This window comes from Rattus rattus, chromosome 13 (genome assembly GCF_011064425.1).
Source record: "Rattus rattus isolate New Zealand chromosome 13, Rrattus_CSIRO_v1, whole genome shotgun sequence".
NCBI classification, from domain to species: domain Eukaryota; kingdom Metazoa; phylum Chordata; class Mammalia; order Rodentia; family Muridae; genus Rattus; species Rattus rattus.
In genome coordinates, this window is record NC_046166.1 from 35,152,279 (window position 1) to 35,164,430 (window position 12,152).

Here is a 12,152-nt window from a genome sequence, read left to right on the forward strand (position 1 = left end):
TTTGTTCTTGATTCTTTGTTTATTTGGGTTTTATTAGGAAAAATATCAGTGGAAACAGTCTTGCTCAGATCTTCCACTTCAAATGTAAAAATGGAATTTCTACTTCATAGGGAATAAATGTGGCATTGGACATGCATTGCACTAAAGTATGCTATCATCAAGTATACAGAATGATGATTTATTCTACTGTTTTGGTTTTGTGTTAGCTTACACGTTCATTAAAGGTTTAGAAATTCCAACTGACTTTTTTTTTTACAACTTCAAATATTTAACTCTTGGGGGCTTCTAAGAATCTAATAGTTTATCAGATATGGAAGTATATCGCAGTGTCATCTCGATGTAGCTGTAATTTCCACGTTTATGTGTTTTGTTTCCTTCACAAAATATACATACTGTTGTCCTGCTTTGATCTGTTAGTTCCTTTCTATAGAAAAGTTTATTTAATATTGTGCAAAATGGATGTCAGGTATGGCCAAAATTGGTCAAACCTGACTATACCTTGAGAAATCTAGTAATCATAGACAGTTGTATATGTAATTGAGACTTTTGTGTTCATTATCATGTGTGTGGACTGGGATGAGTAGAAAACACTTATGTAAATGAGAAGCTATGCACAGGAAACCTTTGCTGGAGCTTTTTATAGTACCTAGGCCATTTGTGGGGAAAGAGGAAAGATAGAGTGGCTCTATGAAATTGTGTTTCCAACAAAAGTTCAACAAAGGAGCTAGAATCTCATCATATAGCATGGAGTAGGGATCAGTCTTCATCTTACTCATGTGAACAGCCAATTACCTCAATTTCTTTCATTGACTACTCTTCCCTTTCCATGTATCCCCTATACCATCTCTGTTTTATGCCAAATTCCAACAGATATCTATCTAAAGAGTATTAAGAGTTCCTTTCATCCAACCGTTAGTTCAGGGCCAACAAGCTGTAATCTACAGGCTAAATATGGCTATTTTTTATTAATACATTTTTTATAACATAGTTTTGGCATTTGCTTTGGATCCTTTACATATTATGATCACCGATGTATGTAGTTGGAATAGAAAACATATGGTTCATAAAGCATAAAATAATTACTGTTTCAAAAAATGTTTATTAAGATCTTACAGATTAACAGGTTTAAATGAAATTGCATTGGTAATGGTCTATATATCTATAACATTTCATGTTTGCATCAGTTAACGACTTTCAGTTGCAAGTAACTCAGTTGGGGAACTTCCAGATTTAGCCTTATGCCAAACAGAAACGTAGCTTTTATATCTCATCAAGGTGATTCTTTTCACAAAAGCTTGAGATTGTTACAGAGATCCACAAGTGATCAAAATGCAGTGGATGTGATTGACTATAGATGTGCAGTCCCAATGAATACCACTGAAATGCAGTCTTTACACCTAAAGATCATAGAAGAGTAGGCAGAAAGGTGATAAGATCTAAAAAACCAGGGCACGTATCCCCTAGACATCACATAGAAAATCATGAAATATTAACAATACAGAGACCAAACAAGATTGTCATAATGGTAACATAGTTGACTAGGATGGGGGATGCATAGGGTCCTACCAACCAATAAGGAGGTGGTCAGTAGGTGCTGGAAGGATGTATTAGTTTGCTTCTATTCCTATGATAAAGTACCAAAATCCTCTTGAAGAGTGTCCTAGAGTTTTACTGCTGTGAACAGACACCATGACCAAGGTTAATCTTTAATAACTATGGTATTTCTTAGCTACATTTCAATTGTTATTCCCTTTCCGAGTTTTCGGGCCAAAATCCCCCCTAACCCCTCCATCTCCCCTTACCTATGGGTGTTCCCCTCCCCATCCTCCCACTATTACCACCCTCCCCCCAACAATCACATTCACTGGGGGTTCAGTCTTGGCAGGACCAAGGGCTTGCTCTTCCACTGGTGCTCTTACTAGGATATTCATTGCTACCTATGAGGTTGGAGACTAGGGTCAGTCCATTTATAGTCTTTGGGTAGTGGTTTAGTCCCTGGAAGATCTGGTTGGTTGGCATTATTGTTCATATGGGGTCTCAACCCCCTTCAAGCTCTTTCAGTCCTTTCTCTGATTCCTTCAACGGGGGTCCCATTCTCAGTTCAGTTCTTTGCTGCTGGCATTCGCCTATGTATTTGCTGTATTCTGGCTGTGTCTCTCAGGAGAGATCTACATATGGTTCCTGTTGGCCTGCACTTCTTTTCTTCATCCATCTTGTCTAATTGGGTGGCTGTATATGTATGGGCCACATGTGGGACAGGTCCTGAATGGGTGTTCCTTCTGCCTCTGTTTTAATCTTTACCTCCCTATTCCCTGCCAAGGGTATTCTTGTTCCCCTTCTAAAGAAGGAGTGAAGCATTCACATTTTGATCATCCATCTTGAGTGTCATGTGTTCTGTGCATCTAGGGCAATTCAAGCATTTGGGCTAATAGCCACTTATCAATGAGTGCATACCATGTGTGTTCTTCTGTGATTTGGTTACCTTACTCAGGATGATATTTTCCAGATCCATCCATTTGCCTATGAATTTCATAAAGTCATTGTTTTTGATTTGCTGAGTAATATACCATTCTGTAGATGTACCATATTTTCTGTATCCATTTCTCTGTTGAAGGACATCTGGGTTCTTTCTAACTTCTGGCTATTATAAATAAGGCTGCTGTGAACATAGTGGAGCACGTGTCTTTTTTATATGTTGGGGCATCTTTTGGGTATATGCCCAAGAGAGGTATAGCTGGATCCTCAGGCAGTTCAATGTCCAATTTTCTGAGGAACCTCCAGACTGATTTCCAGAATGGTTGTAATCCCACCAACAATGGAGAAGTGTTCCTCTTTCTCCGCATCCTCGCCACCATTTGCTGTCACCTGAGTTTTTGATCTTGGCCATTCTCACTGGTGTGAGGTGAAATCTCAGAGTTGTTTTGATTTGCATTTCCCTTATGACTAAAGATGTTGAGCATTTCTTTAGGTGTTTCTCAGCCATTCGGCATTCCTCAGCTGTGAATTCTTTGTTTAGCTCTGAACCCCATTTTTTAATAGGGTTATTTGTCTCCCTGCGGTCTAACTTCTTGAGTTCTTTGTATATTTTGGATATAAGCCCTCTATCAGTTGTAGGATTGGTAAAGATCTTTTCCCAATCTGTTGGTTGCCGTTTTGTCCTAGCCACAGTGTCCTTTGCCTTACAGAAGCTTTGCAGTTTTATGAGATCCCATTTGTCGATTCTTGATCTTAGAGCATAAGACATTGGTGTTTTGTTCAGGAAATTTTCTCTAGTGCGCATGTGTTCGAGATTCTTCCTCACTTTTTCTTCTATTACTTTGAGTGTATCTGGTTTGATGTGGATGTCCTTGATCCACTTGGACTTAAGCTTTGTACAGGGTGATAAGCATGGATTGATCTACATTTTTCTACATGCTGATCTCCAGTTGAACCAACACCATTTGCTGAAAATGCTATCTTTTTTCCATTGGAAGGTTTTGGGTCCATTGTCAAAAATCAAGTGACCATAGGTGTGTGGGTTCATTTTTGGGTATTCAGTTCTATTCCACTGGTCTATCTGCCTGGCTCTGTACCAATACCATACAGTTTTTATCACTATTGCTCTGTAATACTGCTTGAGTTCAGGGATAGTGATTCCCCCGGAAGTCCTTTTATTGTTTAGGATAGTTTTAGTTATCCTGGGTTTTTTGTTATTCCAGTTGAATATGGAAATTGTTATGTCTAACTCTCTGAAGAATTGGATTGGTATTTTGATGGGGATTGCATTGACTCTTTTGGTAAAATGGCCATTTTTACTATATTAATCCTGCCAGTCCATGAGCATGGGAGATCTTTCCATCTTCTGAGATCTTCTTCAATTTCTTTCTTCAAAGGCTTGAAGTTGTCATCATACAGATCTTTCACTTGCTTGGTTAAAGTCACACCGAGGTATTGCATATTATTTGGGACTATTATGAAGGGTGTCGTTTCCCTAATTTCTTTCTAGGCTTTTTTCTCTTTTGTTTACAGGAAGGCTAATGATTTATTTGAGTTAATTTTATACCCAGCCATTTTACTGAAGGTGTTTATCAGGTTTTGTAGTTCTCTGGTGGAACTTTTGGGATCACTTAAATATACTATCATATCATCTGCAAATAGTGATATTTTGACTTCTTCCTTTCCAATTTGTATCCCTTTAATTTCCTTTTGTTGTCTGATTGCTCTGCCTAGAACTTCAAGAACTATGTTGCATAAGTAGGGAGAGAGTGGGCAGCCTTGTCTAGTCCCTGATTTTAGTGGGATTGCTTCAAGTTTCTCTCCATTTAGTTTAATGTTAGCAACTGGTTTGCTGTGTATGGCTTTTACCATGTTTAGGTATGGGCCTTGAATTCCTATTCTTTCCAGGACTTTTATCATGAAGGGGTGCTGAATTTTGTCAAATGCTTTCTCAGCATCTAATGAAATGATCATGTGGTTTTGTTCTTTCAGTTTGTTTAAATAATGGATTTCGTTGATGGTTTTCCGTATATTAAACCATCCCTGCATGCCTGAGATGAAGCCTACTTGATCATGGTGGATGATTGTTTTGATGTGCTCTTGGATTCAGTTTGCCAGAATTTTATTGAGTATTTTTGCGTTGATATTCATAAGGGAAATTGTTCTGAAGTTCTCTTTCTTTGTTGGGGCTTTGTGTGGTTTAGGTATAAGAGTAATTGTGGCTTCATAGAAGGAATTCAGTAGCACTCCACCTGTTTCAATTTTGGGGAATAGTTTGGATAGTAATGGTATGAGGTCTTCTATGAAGTTCTGACAGAATTCTGCACTGAATCCATCTGGACCTGGGCTCTTTTTGGTTGGGAGACCTTTAATGACTGCTTCTATTTCTTTAGGAGTTATGGGGTTGTTTAAATGGTTGATCTGTTCCTGATTTAAGTTCGGTACCAGGTATCTGTCTAGGAAATTGTTCATTTCCTGTAGATTTTCAAGTTTTGTTGAACATAGGCTTTTGTAGTAGGGTCTAATGATTTTTTTAATTTCCTCTGGTTATGTAGTTTTGTCTCCCTTTTTACTTCTGATTTTGTTAATTTGGACACACTCTCTGTATCCTCTTGTTAGTCCGGATAAGGGTTTATCTATCTTGTTGATTTTCTCAAAGAACCAATTTTTGGTTCTGTTGATTCTTTATATGGTCCTTTTTGCTTCTATTTGGTGACTTTCAGCTCTGAGTTTGATTATTTTCTGCCTTCTACTGCTCTTGGATGTATTTGCTTCTCCTTGTTCTAGAGCTTTTAGGTGTGCTGTCAAGCTGCTGATATATGCTCTTTCTTGTTTCTTTCTGCAAGCACTCAGAGCTTTGAGTTTTCCTCTTAGCACAGCTTTCATTATGTCGCGTTAAGTTTGGGTAAGTTTTACTTTCATTTTCATTAAATTCTAAGAAGTCTTTAATTTCATTCTTTATTTCTTCCTTGACCAGGTTATCGTTGAGTAGAGTATTGTTCAATTTCCATGTATTTGTGGGCATTCTTCCCTTATTGTTGTTGAAGATCAGCTTTAGCCCGTGGTGGTCTGATAGGACGCATGGGATTATTTCTATCTTTCTTTACCTGTTGAGGCCTGTTTTATGACCAATTATATGGTCAATTTTTGAGAAAGTACCATGAGATGGTGAGAAGAAAGTGTATCCTTTTATTTTAGGATAGAATGTTCTATAAATATCTGTTAAGTCCATTTGGTTCATGACTTCTCTTAGTCCGTCTAGGTCGGTGTTTAATTTCTGTTTCCATGGTCTGTCCATTGATGAGATTGGGGTGTTGAAATCTCCTACTATTATTGTGTGAGGTGCAATGTGTGCTTTGAACTTTACTAAGGTTTCTTTTATGTATGTAGATGCCCTTGTATTTGGAGAGTAGATATTTAGATATGGAGAATTGGGCTCCGTTGATGCCATGTAGTCTTGTTTTCTGTTGCTTGGCCTCCTGCGCTTGCCCCTAGCCATCAGGTTGAATCTGGTGTTACCTTGTTCTGCTATTTCTGACAGTGGCTAGATTGTCCTATGGTCCTGTGTGTCAGGAGTGCTGTACACCTGTTTTCCTGTTTTCTTTCAGCCAGGTATGGGAATAGAGTGTTCTGCTTTGAAGTGTGTAGTCTTTCCTGTCTACTGGTCTTCAACTGTACCTGTCGATGTGTGTCCTGAGTCCACTAGGCAGGTTGCTTGGAGCAGAAAAGTTGGTCTTCCCTGTGGTCCTGCAGGTGAAGTTGCTTCTGGGGGCTGCTTTTGAGCTCTTTGTGAAGGCGGCAACCAGGAGGATCTGAGCTGCCTTTTCTCGGGTTCCCCTTGCACCGGGATCCCAGATGGCATTAGGTGTTTTCTTCTGGAGTCAGAAATGTGGGCAGAGTCTCTCCTGGCTTCCTAGGCATGTCTGCCCTTCTGAAGGTTTAACTCTCCCTCCCACGGGATTTGGGTGCAGGGAACAGTTGACCATGTTCCTTCTGGTCGGGAGGTGTCTGGACAGCAGGAGACCTGCCACTTGAGTGCCCCTATCTTCAGGTTCTCAGAGGCCCTATACCGTTTCCTCTTGGGCCAGGGATGTGGCAGGGGTGGGCAATATTGGTGGTCTCTCTCGCTTTGCAGTTTCAGGAGTGCCCACCTGTCTATGAGGTGAGCTCTCTCTCCCAAGTGGTTTGGGAGCATGGAACTGTGGGCCGGGATCAGCAAGGTTGGGGCTCCAGCTAAAAAATGAAAGTGTCCAGTCCCAGAGGAATTTTGCCTCTATGTGTCCTGAGTCCACCAGGCAGGTTGCTTGGAGCACAAAAGTTGGTTTTACCTGTGGTCCTGTGGCTGAAGTTGCTCCTGGTGGGCTGCTTTTGAGCCTAGTGAGGGTGGCAACCAGGAGGGCCTGTGCCGCCTTTTCCCTAGTTTAGGTGTTTTCCTCTGGAGTCAGAAATGTGGGCAGAGTGTAGTCTCTTCTGGCTTCCCAGGCATGTCTGCCCCTCTGAAGGTTTAGCTCTCCCTCCCACGGGATTTAGTTGCAGGAAACTGTTGACCAGGTTCCTTCTGGTCTGCCCAGTGTCTGGACAGCAGGGGACCTGACACTTGAGTGCCCCTATCTTCTGGTTTTCCAAGGAAACTCTTGTAGGAAACCATTTAACTGGCTTACAGGTTCTGAGGTTCTGCCCATTATCATCAAGGCACAAACATGGCAGCATCAAGGCAGGCATAGTACAGAAGAAGCTGAGAGATTTACATTTTCATCTGAAAGCTGCTAGCAGACCCAGGCAACTAGGATGAGGGTCTCAAAGCCCACACCCCACACTCAGAGTGACACACCTACTCCAATGTGGCCACATATACTCCAACAGGGCCACACTTTCTATTAGTGCTAATCTCTGTGCTAAGCATATGCAAACCATAACAGAGAGTAAAGGGATTATTGACTTATATTTCATAGTTCAACTTTGATGGAAGATCAGGTAGAAACTGAAGATAGGAACCTGGAAGCAAGAACAGAAACAAAGTCTGTAAAGGATTGCTGTCTACTTTCTTCTCACCATGGCTGGCCCAGCCTGATTTATTATACCATACATGCCCATCTGCCCATGGGTGGTACCAATTACAGTGGGCTAAGCTTTCCCATATGAATCATAAATCTAGAAAATGTTCTACAGACTTGCCTACAGCAATACATGTACATGATAGTAAAGTAGATATCTATTCAGTTAAAATGGTTCGAAATGACTTACTAATCTTAACCTTTTGTTTATAACTGCAAAAAGGTATGCATAAACTCAGGCTCAGGAACCCATTTTCCAAGTCCAGATTATTTCTATATGTTTACTTTTAGACCAGCTATTCTCTAGGTGAACAATAGTGTCATGATTAATGTACTAGTTATACATCTGTTTCAGTAATGGTATGAAACAAACATTTCCAATATATCAGAGTCTTACACTGTGAAATATCTCTCCTTCTCAGGTCGTCAGGTCAGATGCTGTAACTTTTACTTCAGAACACAGGTCAGGCCTGGGTACTTACCTCATTGACTCACTTTGGAACTGATGGTTAACTGAGCTATGCTTTTCTATTGGGGGCAGACGAAATCTTCCAGAGGGCAGACAAAACTGTGCCAGCACATTGAAGGCCTCTGGCATATGTTATATCTGCTTTCCATCATTGGTCAAAACAAATTGCTAAGGAAAACCTGTAATAATGATAGAACAAAGAAACGTCTTTTTCCATGGGAAAATATTGTAAGGTTAGGTAACAAAAGGATACAGCTATAAAATTCTATCACAAGGAATGAGGAACTGTTGAAACAATAAATAATTGTTTAGTTGCCTCAAATGATTAAATATCTTCTATTGGATGGAAGAATTGACTTCCTCGTGTGTTTTCACCACTCGATACAAAAACGCCATGAAGATCCTCACATTAAGAAAGAAACAAAATACTCTCTGCTATTTTATTTTATTAAGTGTAGCTTTGTACTTGCTATTGTGACATTTCTGAAAACAAAAGTATTCAAGGGCCTCACTTTAAATACCCCCACTAAAAAAATTAGTAGAACAAGAAAAAGCATTTAAAATATTTTGTACTGTGTAACTTACATAGAAAACAAAACTGTCTTAAGTAGAGTAGGTTACCTGTTTATCCACAATGAAAAGGGAGCTGACATAATTGTCTCACATCTCAGTCCTTGCCACTTACATATGTGCCATTCAACATTACATAGGCACCCTTCTTTATTTTCATTGTTCTCATGTAAAAGATTTTCTGTTATTTTTCCTTTATAACAACACATACAATGACCATTATTTCTACTCTTTATAAACTTACCAGAGACATGATAGTTGAGTTTTCTTGTTTATCAGTTATTGCTATTGCAAATTGTTTCCTTGATTTCATCTTGAGTCAGAAGAAATAATATTTTTCAATTCAGAACACTGCCAACATATCTATCAAGCCCTCTTCTTGAAAGTAAGTTGATTTTGTTCTCTAAATTGTTTTATGTATCTTGAAAGGTCATTAAAAATAAATCTTTCTGTAAGTTGGTATATCCAATCCTATTCTGTTTTTCAAACCATATCTTATTAATGAGCATAATATTTGTGCATGCCTGTCATAATTACAAGTGAGCTTCTGTCCATTAGCACAGGCTGGGAGAGTGACAATACACCACTGAGCTTCAGGCCAGTGGAGCATGTAGTGATGCAGGAGGCACCGGGGTGGGACATAAGGAAGACAGTTTTATAGAGCAGATTACAAGGCTCCCGGGAGCTGTCATAAGCTGCAAAATGGCACTAAAGGACAGCATGCAGAAAACCACCCGAGAAAGACAGATGGATGGGATGCCCAATAACTAGCTTTAGAGAATTGGCAAATAGCATCCTTGAGGAAAGATTAAATAAATAATAAACAGAGTTGCAGCGACAACTCACAGCTCGATCACAGGCTGAATGATAGCATACCACATCCTGTAAAAATTTGATTAGTAGAATGCAGCTGCTACAGAAGATCATTCTAAAAGTTTTGAGTAAACAAACAAAAACAAAACAATAACAAAAGCCTGGCAAAGTACTTGTGATTTAAAATTACAAGTAGAAACTCCAAAAAAGAAATTAGTTTTAAATCATCAGTCTGCTTTTACTATACTTTTATCCAGGTGAGCATATCATTGAAATCACAACAAAAGGCCGTGTAGGAAACTGTACAAATTTATGGTTGAAAAAAGAAAGTTTAAGTTATATCCTTTCAAAATTATTTAAAGCTAACCTTTATTATTAATACAACTTGTGATCTATACATTAATTTGTTCATTAAAATTTGAGAATATATATGTTTTTCTCTGAGAGTTCTCAGATGATAAAACAAGAATGTACAAACACACCACATGTTAGAGTATACATGCTCAGATAATGCGAATAATAATAATAATAATAATATATTATTATTATTATAATATAAATGGAAACCCAGAGGTATGGTGAAAATGAATGTTATTATGTTGGCAATTTTGCTCACTGCTATGTCATTGGTATTTCAGACTAACCTATGTTAAAGATGTTATTAATGTGTTTATGATTTAGGAGATGTAATTTTAGGTCTTGCATAACATATAAGCACAAACTGGGTTGCCCAAATAATTAAAATACATAGTCTTCTAGTGTTCACTATTGCCAGAAGTCTGAAATTAGCATGCCAACTAATTTGGTTTCTATTGCTTATTTTAAGAATCACTTCTGTTTCTGGACACCCTACTGCAGCCTTCACTGTTCCTCAGCATATAGATGTACCACTCCTTTAACTCTGCCTGCATAATCACACAATGTTAGAAATGCGATTTCTTTCAGTGAGGAAAATAGTTTATATTATGTACATTGAGTAATCTTTTTTGTGGAACACGGTAACAAATGTCTATTTACCAGTGACAGGCAAGAAATTATTCACCCATTCTACCCTAGTGAATTAATGAATTTATTAGAGTTATTATCACTTACAGAAACATTGGTGAGGAATGTGAACAGTTATGTACAGGAGTAGACTCTAAGGCAAATTACTGTTACAGAAACTCTCACATTGTGTGAGTAATGATTCACAAATATTGTTCAAGTTCTCTATGTTATTTATAGGCAGACCCATATACCAGCATCTCCATGTGTCCTGGTAACTGTTTACTGTATAGATCAACTTATTAAGTAACTGTATTAATCTTTACCTTTATGAATGTTCTAGGTCTTGGAAGTCATCTAGCTTCTGTGATGTGCAGATTTTCCTAAAGGGATGTAATACCAATACCTATTTATCCCCAGATAAGGACCTGAATACATACAAGGTAATGATTCTGTGAAACTCTAATTTGCGAAACAACTGGCTTATTGGTATTACTTCTGTGAGTCTCAGTGAGAGGTAACTTATGGAAGCTAGGTTGACTCAAAGGCAGCTGCTTTACCACAAAGTTCACAGCAGTTTGGTGATGGGTCAGAAAAATGGTGTCATTGAGTTCTCTGCCTGACTTGAAAGCAGCATGACAAGTTAGAGATTCTTATCTGATTACCCCGTCTGTTCTTTTATTGTTAAGAATTGTTTTCACTATTCTGTGTTTTATGCCTTTCCAGGTGAATTTGAGAATTGCTCTTTCCATGTTTTTGAAGAATTGTGCTGAGATTTTGATGGGGATTGCATTGAATCAGTAGATTGCCTTTGATAGGATGGCCATTTTTACTACATTAATTCACCCAATCCATGAGTATGGGAGATCTCTCCATTTTTTGAGATTTTCTTTGGTTTCTTTCTTGAGAGACTAGAAGTTCTTATCAGACAGATCTTTCATTTGTTCTGTTAGGGTTACCACAAGATATTTTTTATTATCTATAGCTATTGTGAATGAGTTGTTTTCCTAAATTCTTTCTCAGCCTGTTTATCATTTATATAAAGGAATGCTACTGCTTTATTTGAGTTAATTTTATATCTGGACACTTTGCTGAAGTTGTTCATCAGCTGGAGAAGTTCTCTGGTAGAAATTTTTGGGGTCATTTATGTATACTATCATATCTTCTGCACATAGTGATCCCTTGACTTCTTCTTTGCCAATTTGTATCCCCTTGATTTCTTTTTGTTGTCTTGTTGTTCTAGCTAGCACTTGGAGTACTGTAGTTGACTAGATATGGGGAGAGTGGGCATCCTTGTTTGAAACAACTCAGATGCCCCATGACAGAAGAATGGATACAGAAAATGTGATTCATTACACAATGGAATACTACTCAGCTACTGAGAACAAGGACATCCTGAGTTTGCTACACGCAAATGGATGAAACTAGAAAATATCATCCTGAGTGAGGTAACTCAGACCCAAAAAGACATGCATAGTATATTATCACTAATAAGTAGATATTAGCCAAAAGAAAAAAGAAAGTACAGAATACTCAAGGTACAGTCCACAGAAATCTAAAAGGTCAACAAGCTGAAGGGCCCAAGTGAAGACACCTCAGTCCTCCTTGGAAGGGAGAAGAAAGCAACCACAAGGGGAAAGGAAGAGATAGGGTAGGTATGGATGGGTGGAAAGTAGAAAGGATGGAAACAGGCAACTTTAGATAGTGGCTCTGTAATTGAAAGCCTTCTCTGTGGCTCCCCACGGTGGACCCCAATGAAAAGACAGTCTGGGGTTGGGGATTTAGCT